At 41.0% G+C, this 12,306-nt stretch overlaps 1 protein-coding gene across 1 annotated transcript in view; it reads left to right on the top strand.

The window, feature by feature from the left end:
• The first annotated feature begins 3,650 nt into the window (after window positions 1-3,650).
• Window positions 3,651-12,306, top strand: part of tln1 (talin 1) — a 103,362-nt gene continuing 94,706 nt past the window's right edge. Inside the window, 1 exon segment of the mRNA XM_034199128.1 lies at window positions 3,651-3,823. The gene's annotated coding sequence lies outside the window, so the exon portion shown is untranslated.

Here is a 12,306-nt window from a genome sequence, read left to right as displayed (position 1 = left end):
AGCAGAAGGGAGGACTTCACCCTCAGCTCTGTCTGACAGGAGGAGCCTTGGGAGTATTTACCTCTAGCCCGAAACAACCAGAAGCATTCAAGTGGACTTATATAGAATGACATTATTAATTAATTCTATGTCCATCCGCTACACTGGAAAATCAATATGGTTTTGTAGTTGCCTTAGTATGCTTTCTCTTCATGAGACCTAATTTGCCTGAAATACAAAAGATAGGGCATAAATTACATGTTTTATAAGCAGGTACAGACGCTTCCGGTGTCACACACAATATGGATCGGGTGAAATATGTGACAGTACTTCCCAAGCATACTTTTATTAATTACATTAAATTAAACAAAACATTCAATTGTGCAAAAGTTAAAAAAGCACCTTAATTCCCAAATGACCACTTGTGTTTGTGTTTTATTCTGTCGATAATGCCCTCAGTTTTTGAATGAATGTAATAAACACTTTTATGTATAGAAATAATTGTTCAATAAGGTAGAAACAAATAAAATAAATAAATATGTGACAGTACTGTTTGCTCCAGACTGAACTTAAAGAACAATGAATATGTAAATAATAAAGAATATTTGATGTTCACCCCGCCTGCCTCTTTACTGTATAGACCCCAGTCAGGTGAATATGTTGATTGATATTGTACAGTACAGTGGGGGAGCCAGTAATTCACCGATTCTTCAGGCATCCAAATCACGCGAGATAAGAACGTCATGTACTAGCTTTGTGATATATAGTTTAAGAATAAATATATCTGCAAAGATGTTTTAATGCAGTACGTGTCCACAGCAAAAACCGACATGACAAATCATTCCTTAAAATTCATCTTCATTTAACTTTTTTGTTGATTCAAAATCTACCAAAAAGTAACTCTATCACCTGTATTTGCTGTGGTTTAATTATTTGAATGTACCTGATTTCTTAAACAAAGAATGGTATGCTTTTATTTGTGTATTAAACTACAGCATTTGTAAACTTTACTATTCTGCAAGACTATACTATAATCTGGAATCCTTAGGGATGTCTATCTCGTGTATTTGCTTCTTTTTTTATAGCTTTTTTAAACTATATTAGTCGGGGAGTAAGACTTAAAATATACTGTATTTATAAGTAGGTAATTCTTATACAAAAGGTGATTTTCGGGATGATGGTTTCCAAGTTAATCATACTGTATGTGTTCATGTGTCCTCTTTGTCGGCCCCATTGCACCCTCTAGAGGACATTTGGAGGTAATGCACAGTGGTGCATTTTCATGAGAGGAAGTAGAATCATTTTACAACAAAACTTATAATTGAAAAAAGGGGTTTATATGATTTGTGTACAGGTCGAATGGCAAACTGTTAAGGGGTGAGAATATCATCTGTGATTTAAAATCTGAAAATGATTAAAGAAAATCTATCTACAACATCTGTCCAGCACTCAGTGATGGACAGAAACTAAGTACATGATTCAACTAAGTAAAATTATGTGCAGAACAGATCGGTCCATTTCAGAATAATATATATGATATGTTTTATAATGATTGATCATGAAAGTGTTCGCAAAGCTGGTAAAGGTGCAGCTAGTTTGAATTACTTTGTATACTGCAGGGTAGCTTGTGGATTTACTCCAGGTGGAACTAAAGTCTGATTTAACACTCCTGGGACTCGAGGAAAAAAAGGGTCTTCCAATTTCCATTTTTTTGTGATTTCCTACCTATTTAGTGTTAAAAAAACATCTTGCAATTTAGACTTTTTTAATTTAATTTAATTTTTAAATGTTACAGTATGTCCACTGTAGAGGACGTCGGGACCATTTTAGTTTGAAAAGACAGTCAAAATGAATAGATATACTTACGTATTATGGTTATAGAGTGATATTAATACAATAATACATTCACCTTTATTTAAAACATAAATAAGTAATTGATCCGAACATTGCTGTTTATTTGGTCACTAAAAAACTAGTTTGGTTTTTGTTGAATCTTTCCAGACCTTCAAAGACTTTGTAGTCAACGTAGTGGGAAAAGTACCTCATTGACTCCAGTCGGTCATCTTGACTATAGTTTTATGGATGTGGTCTCCATTTGACCATGCTAATAGAAACAAAGCTTGCATTCCTGAGGCAATTCTCAGTTTTCATGGCTCCACTTAAAATAAAAACAACAATAAGACATACGTGCTACTCTTAGCCCCCTCTTGGACATGTCTTTCCAGCTCGTCCCTATCTGTCTCTATGTCTGTATCTGAGCGTTCATCATGGAGCCTCCTGCAACTTTCCCCCCCTTCTTCTTGACCCTCTTCTATCCCAGGTGTGAAATCCTCATCTCTCTCATCATCTGAGAGCTCAACATCTGAATCTCCCTGAACTATCTGGTACAGAAAATGTCTGCTTCAGTTCCGTCTCCTGCAACAATATTGAGTCATAAAGTCCATGAAGATGGTCCTGACGTCCACTAGGATGGACATTTATAAAAGAGCTGGTATTTGAAAACTTGAATTATTTAATTGCTTTCAGAACTAATTATATAGTTCCTCACATGTTAATAAACAAGAACACATTATTTTCATGGTAAAAATTACAATTATTCAACAATATTTGACTTCTTCTGCTTCTATAACATTTTGTTTGTGGTATGCCAGCCATTTTGGATGAAAAGAAAGAGGAACTTCCCAGCATGCAATTTTAACCAATGGCATATCACTGGAAAGACCAGGATGTCCTCTGTGCAAAACAGCAGGGATTGATAGAGTAGCTCAAAAGAGTAAAAGGAGATGCATGTTAATAAAATGTCCACTACAGTGGACATTTTCAATGGGCTGGGTCCCGGGAGGATATTTCACATAATTCATCCACATCTGTAAAGAAACTAAAGGTAGTGGAGCAAAAGTACACCATTTACCTCTGAATTGTAGTGGAGTAGAAGTACAAAGTAACACAACATTGAAATACTCAAGTAAAGTACCTCAAATGTGATTGAGTAAATGTACTTAGTTACTTAGCATCAGTGGATTTTGAGTGCAGGACTTGTTCTTGTAACAGAGTATTCCTACTCCCTTGTACTTCTACTTGAGTACAGACCTGAGAACTTCTACATGAGTACAGACCTCAGTACTTTTACTTGAGTACAAACCTCAGTACTTTTACTTGAGTACAAACCTCAGTACTTTTACTTGAATAAAGACCTGAGTACTTCTACTTGAGTACAGACCTGAGTACTTCTACATGAGTACAGACCTGAGTACTTTTACTTGAGTACAGACCTCAGTACTTTTACTTGAGTACAGACCTGAGTACTTTTACTTGAGTACAGACCTCAGTACTTTTACTTGAGTACAGACCTCAGTACTTTTACTTGAGTAAAGACCTGAGTACTTCTACTTGAGTACAGACCTGAGTACTTCTACATGAGTAGCTACAGACCTGAATACTTCTACTTGAGTACAGATCTGAGTACTTCTACTTGAGTACAGACCTGAGTACTTCTACATGAGTACAGACCTGAATACTTCTACTTGAGTACAGATCTGAGTACTTCTACATGAGTACAGACCTGAATACTTCTACTTGAGTACAGATCTGAGTACTTTAGTACAGATTTGAGTACACAGCAGTACACGGATCCTCCACAGAGCGACACCGCCCCGCTGCAGGGTGGAGTTTCAGCAGCACTGCAGAGAGCGGATAGGGAGGGGAACTGAGAACAAGTCGCTATCTGGCTTTTCCCCTTGCTGAAAAAAATCTATCAGGAATAACCGAAACAACTTCAACAATTTTTATTTTTTGCGTTCCAAAGTCCAAGGGGCCGCCGGCGGGAGTGGACTCACGCGCTCAGGTCAGACTTTCTAACTTTGAAAAGTTTCCACCATTGTAGCAAGAAGTCCTTGACGTCACCACAGGCTCGAGCGAGAAATCTTCCTAAAAGTGCTCAGACTCAGGCCTGCTGCTGTACAGACGTGTTTCAAACCGCTGTGTGTGTGAAGAGGCAGTTAGGAGACGACGTGCTGTCCATTATCAAGCGCCACACACACAGAGGGACACATATGCGTTTCCTCCACACATGAATGTCCTGTGGGCTCTCACTGTTCATCATGCAGTGTTGTGTTCACGTTTCCGTCTGGCGTTTTCTCTATGAGGTCTCTGTGTTTCTTCAGAGGGGGAAGAAGTGTAGGAATACTCTGTTACAAGCAAAAGTCCCCCAACATGTTAGTCATGTACTAAAGTATTCAAAGTATACTTACAGTACCAAAAGTGGAAGTAGGCCTACTTATTATGGAAATTGGCCCATTTCCTTATTATATATGATATGTTTTGATTATTATTATTGATGCATTAAAGTGTTATCAAAGCTGGTAAAGGTGCAGCTAGTTTTAATGACTTTGTATACTGCAGGGTAGCTTGTGAATTTACTCCAGGTGGAACTAAAGTCTGATTTAAGACTTGATTATATTTCACAACTAGTAACAAAAGGTACAATATAATTGTAGTGGAGTAGAAGTCCAAAGTAGCAAAACATTGAAATACTCAAGTAAAGTACACATATCTCCACATTGCAGTTCTTGAGTACATGTACTTCCCACCTCTGGTTTTCTTCACCATTCAAAATGTGCTCTCTGTCAGAGTTCCCTGTGTTAAAGAGGTGATTGTCTGGAGACCACCTCCACACTGCTTCCTTTCTGACCCACAGCAGCTCCACAACCCTCATTGTGTCAAAGCAGCTAATGTGAACTTCTGTCACTTCTCTCCTGTATTCCTGCTCTCTCAAAGCTGGGCGTGTTGCTAGCAGAAGAGCAGCAGAGAAATGTAGCCTCAGGGTGTACATTCTTACACCACAGTGGAGGCATTTGTATAGAGACGTGTTTACTTTGAGCAATACACTTGTGTCAGTAGCAGGCTATAAAGCAGGCTAGTGTCTGAAAACATGCCAGAAACGACAGTGAGTCCGCTGGTGGAGATTGTGAGGCCTAATGGCAGTCTTTCCTCAGTGTGGCAGGGTGTGCTACATGTTGGCACATGATAGGACTGCTCCATGCAACACAAGCACACATGTCCACAAATTCTATTGTAATTTTGGCCAAAAACCAACACCAGGAGTTTAAATGCAGAAGTGGAAGAAGTACTCAGATCTTGTACTTGAGTAAAAGTACCAGAGTGTAGGAATACTCTGTTACAAGTAAAAGTCCTGCATTGCACATGTTAGTGAAGTGAAAGTATAAAAGTATTGGCATCAAAATGTACTTGAAGTAGCAAAAGTCAAAGTACTGATTATGCAGATTGACCCATTTTCTAATATTATATATTAAATAACTGGATTTGAATCATTGATGATGATTACTACAAAACATTGTACCCATATAACTGTAGTATTGTTACAGTGTAAAAGAGGGAGGTGAGACCCCCGCTGTTTGTCAGAGAAGAGTCTTTAGTTCAAGTTTTTAAAGAAGAACTGTGTTTATTACATCATTCTTAACCCCTTTTTTCCCTAAACTACTTCTCTAATGTGCTAAAAATGTGATATGGAATAGTATGAGTTGGATTACACTACGTATGTAATAATCTGGTGATCCAGTTCTTAGTGTCATTCAAAAATAAAGAAGATTGAATGTTATGGATTATAGTTTTACTTCAGTGAGTTCAACTGTGGGCTGTTTGTGAATCCTCAGTCGGACAGAAGTATAAATGGAAATCTGGAAAAAACGTATTTAACTATATAAAAAAGATATGTTGATAAAGACTGAATTATTTGGACAGCAAGTTTTAAGACTAATTCACAGAAGGTCACCAAAAACAAATTAATCTGAGTTCCAGAAATGCTAAATAATTAAAACAAATCTAAGAAAAATTCACAAAAGGGAGGAAAAATAAAAAAACACTGGAGTAATTTAAAGGAAAGAGGAACTTTAGTGTACCCGAACATTGGTCATTATTATTCATCGGAGGTTTTATTGTTGCAGTTGTTGGCTTGGTGTCCCTTCTCCTTCAGTCACTTCCTGTGTCGAATGCTGGGAGGGGTGGAGAACTTTGGTTTGTCCCAAAATGTTGATGCAGATTACCAGAGGATGAATTCATTCTGTAAATACAGTATGGTGATGGAACAATCATTCCTCTTGTGCCACAATCAGGCTAAAATTGTTAGTTTTACACACAAAATGTAGCCCTGTTATTCATGTGTGTAGAGGGACACAGTGTCATACAACAAGGCACTGCATTTGCAATCTTGTAGTCCTAATAGCCACTTTCACACCAAGTACTTTGCCGTACTTAGTGCCAGCACTTATGGCGCATTTCCACTGCAACGGGGTAGCCCCGTTTAAGCGTCCCTAAGCGTCCTCGCTCAGGACTCGGGCTGCCTCGCTGGCCGTCCGAGGCCGTGGCGCATTTCCATTACAGTTTAGGACCTGGGGTAGCAACGCAGTGTAGGCGGGGCGATCGGCTTTGTTTTTGTTCACATTTCGAGTTGTTCGGTCGAGCTCCCGCTAGATTTGATCATCCCCAATGAGATGTAAGAACGTCGTGACCTCCTCGGTCGACCACGGTGTGCTTTTCTTATTAGACGTAGCCATTTTTGTAGCTCCTCCGTTTACAAAATGCTGTTTATAAAATTATCTAAATATATATGCGACGCTAGGGATGAACTCGCGCGCGATCTTGTGACGATTCTCTCTGACCAATCAGCAGTCGAGAGTGTTGACGTCACTAGTTCAGCCCTGGCCCTGGTCTGATAGAACCACGATTTTATGGGGCCGGAAAAAGAGGGAAAAAGTACCCGCTAGCCGGTACTAGGCTATATGGAAAGGCCACCAAAAACTGGCCTGGCCGCTTGAGGACGGTTAAGGACGCTTAAACGGGGCTACCCGCTGCAGTGGAAATGCGCCATTAGTTCCCCCATGGAACTAAGAGCCGATCGCGTTCACACCGGAATAAGTCCCTGAGGGAAGATTACGCAAATGAAGCCGCTGACGTCACTTCTTCTTCTTCTGCTTTGGGTTTGCCGCAAACAACTTCACGGGGTATACTGCCACCCGAAGTCCCCGGCCGGAAGTCCCCAAATCGCCAGAACGCCGACACCTCCTCATCTCCACCGCTCCAATGTTTTTTTTTGTGCTGCCATAAGTTAGTCTCTCTCCGTTGGTGCGCGGGGCTAATGCTAATGCTAATAATGCTAATGCCAGCAAATACAATGGCGGCTTCAAAAAAGTTTTCCGAGTTTTACGGGGCGTGGTTTGCAATTCGCCCAGCCAATCAGAAATTTGAACTTTTTTCTCCCCAGGAAAGTACCACCTTTCTAGCAGGCACTACAAAGGGGGTGAAAGTTCTCATGAACTAAGTTATCTTTTTGGTGTGAACGCAAAATCCCAGGAACTATCGGAACTAAAAGGGAAAAGTACTCCTATTGACTTCCTAAATTATATTTCATGCCTCTCCGGTACTCCGTTTGTCCAACAAACACTAATGAAAACTACTGAGGACATTTGTGCTTCCGAAAGGTTTAACTTCTTACATTTAGAGCTTTATCTCATCAGAACTTCTCCACACAAATGATCTAAAAGGATGTGAAACTGAAAAAAGGCTCTATATTAAACCACAGAGGTCATCTTGTACTCGGACTACGTTGACTGGGAGAACAAAACAGTATCTGATTCAGCTTAGGTGACATTGACATTGATTGAGCACATTGTAAGTCTACTTTAATTAATCCGAGTCACATGTCGGAGCGTTGAGTTTTTAGGTTGGCAAAAGTGGAGGGAAGTCTTTAATATAGAGCAGGCTTCTCCTTTTTTAGGGTGGCTATCTTGAGCAGAAGGGGTTAACTGTTGTCAGCAGATTCTTTGTAGATTCTCTGTAGCTAATAAAAAGGAACAAAAAGTTTAAAAGAAACTCGACACCACCAGTTGAAAATCTTGTTAAGGGCTTAAACTGATACACAGAATCCATGCTCTGTTTCAGAGTAAAATATACAAGTCATATAACAGATAACACGTCATCTATACAATTGATATATCTCATTTCTGGTAGTCCATGGCTCTGCTGAGCATGTTCAGCCTCCAAAGGGGATAAACCCTTTTTATTTGAATGACCTCAGTGGTCTTTCCTTTAGCACACCCTGGAACGTAATTAAAAGCAGATTTCATCAACAAACATGTTGCAATACGTCTCATATAGTCATAGTGGACAGTCAGGCTATGTTCAAATCAAACTTTTCCTGTGACTCCAAACAGCCACACTCGTGTTTAAAGTGGATCTATAGGGAAAGTACATTGATGCCTTTTAATAAGCAAGTCTTTCAGATGCACTGTGAGGCTGAATAGTATAATTTACCAGACTGCTAATCCACCCCTAGCCTCACATATCCAGGCTTTAGAGTAAAAGCTCTGTTGGAAAGGTGTCAGCGTTTTGTGTCACGGCCCACTCGCACTCCAGTTAAGGAAACCTGCTTTTCATTCCTGAGAGCTGCAGAGACTGTAGTGTTTTCACTCATCCATATTTGGTCAAGACAACATGTGCTGCCACTCCTCCAGCACAAGAAATGATTTGTTTTAGACTTGAGCCAATTCTCAAGTGTGTGTCAGATGCCTGTGGAGTTCAGTCAGAGCAGTGAGAAGTCTCCACGGATAAAAGCACACACTCTTAAAAGATCATAGAAGCAGTGAGGTTGTTAGGGGAAATGAGATGCAAGATGTTTGTGATTAGTTTCCTCCTTGCTAATAGCCAAGCTTTAGTTTGAGATTATATCGGCACTTATGCATGGATATTCAAGTTCCTATGAACCTGGGTGAATCATTTTGACATGTCAGCACCACTGACATGCTGAAGAGCATTTTATTTATTCACACAGTAACTGGTTATGGTGAAAAACAGGCATTAAATATATTTTTCCAACAAAAGATTGGAGCAGGAGTCCTAAAATACGGAAATTAGTCAGCATTGTAGCACTTTAGGCTTCCTCGTCTCAAACATGTTTTTGGTTAGATGCCTATAGATCTGTTGTTAATGCAAGCTTGCAATATGTTTAACATGTTGTTCTATCATTAAATACCCCATTAGTGAATGTCTAAGGCTTTTATGTGACCTAAAAAAGGCTAAATGAGACTCCTAAACGTCATCATGCCAAATATTAGCCGCCTTTAGCTTAGCGGTGGTGCGACCGTACTGTAGTTTGTTTATAGCGTAGCGTTTATACCTCTGGCGTTTGCATTATGCTTTAACTATTATAAAAGTGGTGGTAATACATGGCGATTATCCTCCTGAACTAAATATGCAAGTATCATGTTTCCCACGGAGCTTATTTTCTGCAATATTCCCAAATCCAATGGAAAAACCCCTTTTAGGTTTTGTCAAGGGAGCCTTTGTGATGCTAACTTCAGGTCTGCATGAAGACACGTCATCACTGCACCTCTCTGTTGGGCGTCCCTTTGATATAGAGTCAGCAGCTGCTTGTTTGCTCACAATAAAGCCATAGTGTAACAGGGTGCCAGTCAGCGGGCACTTCTGTCAAAGATGTGTATTAATGGTGCTTTCATGTCTTTATGCAGTCTGGTTGCCCATTGGGAAGGCAACCGTAGCCAAGTGCTGCGTACCTGGACTCACTTTCAGGTTCAGGTCCGGACTCAAGTCCAGAGGTTCAGGTTCAGGTCCAGACTTCTAAGTCCGGACCTGAACCCATGGCTTGTGTCAAGTTGTGTGAGTAACTAAAGTGAATTTATTGTGAGCTAATTATCAATTGAAAATAAACTCATAATCAACTCAAATTCAAACTCGTCAGGTTTATTGTGCTCCCTTCCAACTTGTGTCTACATTTCTCTACAAAGTACAAATGCAACTTTTTTCCACTTATGGCGCGTTTCCACTGCAGCGGGGTAGCCCCGTTTAAGCGTCCCTAAGCGTCCTCGCTCTGGCCTCGGGCTGCCTCGTTGGCCTGCCCAGGCCATGGCGCATTTCCATTACAGTTTAGGACCTGGGGTAGCAACGCAGTGTAGGCGGGGCGATCGGCTTTGTTTTTGTTCACATTTCGAGTTGTTCCGTCGAGCTCCCGCTGGATTTGATCATCCCCAATGAGATGTAGGAACGTCGTCACCTCCTCGGTCGACCACGGTGTGCTTTTCTTATTAGACGTAGCCATTTTTGTAGCTCCTCCGTTTATAAAATGCTGTGTATAAAAATGCTGCAAGCTTGCTTCTACATATATATGCGACGGGGATGAACTTGCGCGCAATCTTGTGACGATTCTCTCTGACCAATCAGCAGTCGAGAGTGTTGACGTCACTAGTTCAGCCCTGGCCCTGGTCTGAGGGAACCACGATTTTATGAGGCCGGAAAAAGAGGGAAAAAGTACCCCGCTGGCCGGTACTAGGCTATATGGAAACGCCACCAAAAACCGGCCTGGCCGCTTGAGGACGGTTAAGGACGCTTAAACGGGGCTACCCGCTGCAGTGGAAACGCGCCATTAGTCTACAAATGACTTATGACAGCAACTACAGTGAACTACTACAAAGTTCAAACATTTATTTCATTTACCAAACTAAAGTAACCATACAGTCCCTGCGCTGACTGAGCCTAAATCCTTTAAAGCCCCGCGGCATTGTGTTTACATGACCCGGGCCGTGACGCCGTAGACCAAACAAAGGAGTTAGCTACACTACCAAATATCCAATATGGCGACCAGCAGCCCACGCTGTCCACTATGTCTAAGCCAATCACATCGCTAGCTTCCCTTGACGTCACACAGATCTCGCGAGCAGTTGCGATATTTTGCGAGACTTCGTGAGTTCAGTAATGGCCGCCATATCAGAAGCCGGCACGATGTTTTTCGTCTTTACTCAGCGCAAATTTCTCGATCTATGGAAGGTTTTAGATGGTTTAGAACAAAAAGGAGAATATACGTAAGTGCTAGTTTTTTTGCGAGTCCAAGTACCGGTTCCCGTCGTTCCGGTTTTAACCGGACTTGAACCGAAATTTGTACAAGTCCAGTACCGGTTCGGCGTACCGATACGCAGCACTAGCCAAGTGTCTATGATATTCAACGACTGGAATGACTTTGAGCATTGACTGCTGTAATATTGACAGCTTAATGTTGGAGCAGGTGATGTTATACACCTCAAATGTGCGCATTAGCTAGATGCTACTAAGGAGGTCCAGTGTCTGAAGTCTCTGTCCAATCTGGGCTCTGTGATATGCTTTTTATTTAGTATTTCCAATGTAATTTCAATGATTTCTGGCTTATACACATCATTTAAAGATAACACCGTATAAGGAAAGATAGTCACTGTTCATCCAACTGTTCAAGGGGAAAATGTGAGGTGGTGAACAATATAGACATTTCCACTCATGGTACACAATAGTTTGTTAAAAGACAAGGAATGATACAGTACAATAACCAATTGCATGTCAGTGTTTTTCAATTTCCACGTTCAAATCAATGCAAATAAAAACAGGATTTTGCCAAGAGTATGTACTTGTATTCCTCACAACCTTGTTTTTACTTGACTTCCTCCGAGTTCCCAAATTGTAGATGAGATGTTATCTTCCCTTTGCCACAGAATTTCTCCGTCCTCACATTCCTGTACTCCGTAGGGATTGGCTGCGTTTAGTTCTTGTGCTGGCTGCCAGTGACATAAGGCTGAATAAAGCCTCTCTTCTTTCTTCTCCTCCTCTTTCTCCCTGTCTCTGTGCTCTGAAGCTGGTATTCCAGAGGAATGCACAGTCGAATTCCTCTGCAGGGCTGGAGACAGCGGAGCAGCGATACAGTCTGCTGCTCATGTTGCCTGGCTAAATGTGTACCAGTACCTCATTTTAGGGATACAGAATGACCTGGGGCCAGATGCAGGATGTGTGGATTCATAGCTACAACTGTGTAAGCCCAGGAGACAGAAATACATTTTTTTTCATAATGTTTTTATTTGGATTTTTTAAACAATACAAAAATAAGAGATGCTTCCTCTTGATATTACAAGGTAATCATTTGAAAACATTATGCATTGAAGAAAAGTCACACCGTCTTAGACCCCATTTACACGGGAACGCAAACGAAACGAACCGAATTCGATGTCAAAAAAGTCTTCCGTTCCACTGTCAATAAACGCGTCCCTTTACACGAGACCGCTCGACCCGCTGGAGACGCTGTAGTACATATGCCGGGCCTGTAAGTGGCGCTGTACTTCCGCCACTAAATACACCAAAAGCAGCGAAGAAGACCCCCGAGCATGGTTGCCTGGTTGCCCTTCTGTTTATTCTCCGCGGTGGATTTAGCAACATGTAGTTCATGTAGTTCTCCATGTCCACTTGTTGCTGATGGTTATGGTAGAGGAGCTGTAGGGTGTT

Source organism: Gymnodraco acuticeps, unplaced genomic scaffold (assembly GCF_902827175.1).
Source record: "Gymnodraco acuticeps unplaced genomic scaffold, fGymAcu1.1, whole genome shotgun sequence".
Lineage (NCBI taxonomy): Eukaryota > Metazoa > Chordata > Actinopteri > Perciformes > Bathydraconidae > Gymnodraco > Gymnodraco acuticeps.
Note: the sequence above shows the minus strand (reverse complement) of the source record. Positions and strands in the feature narration are given on the sequence as shown.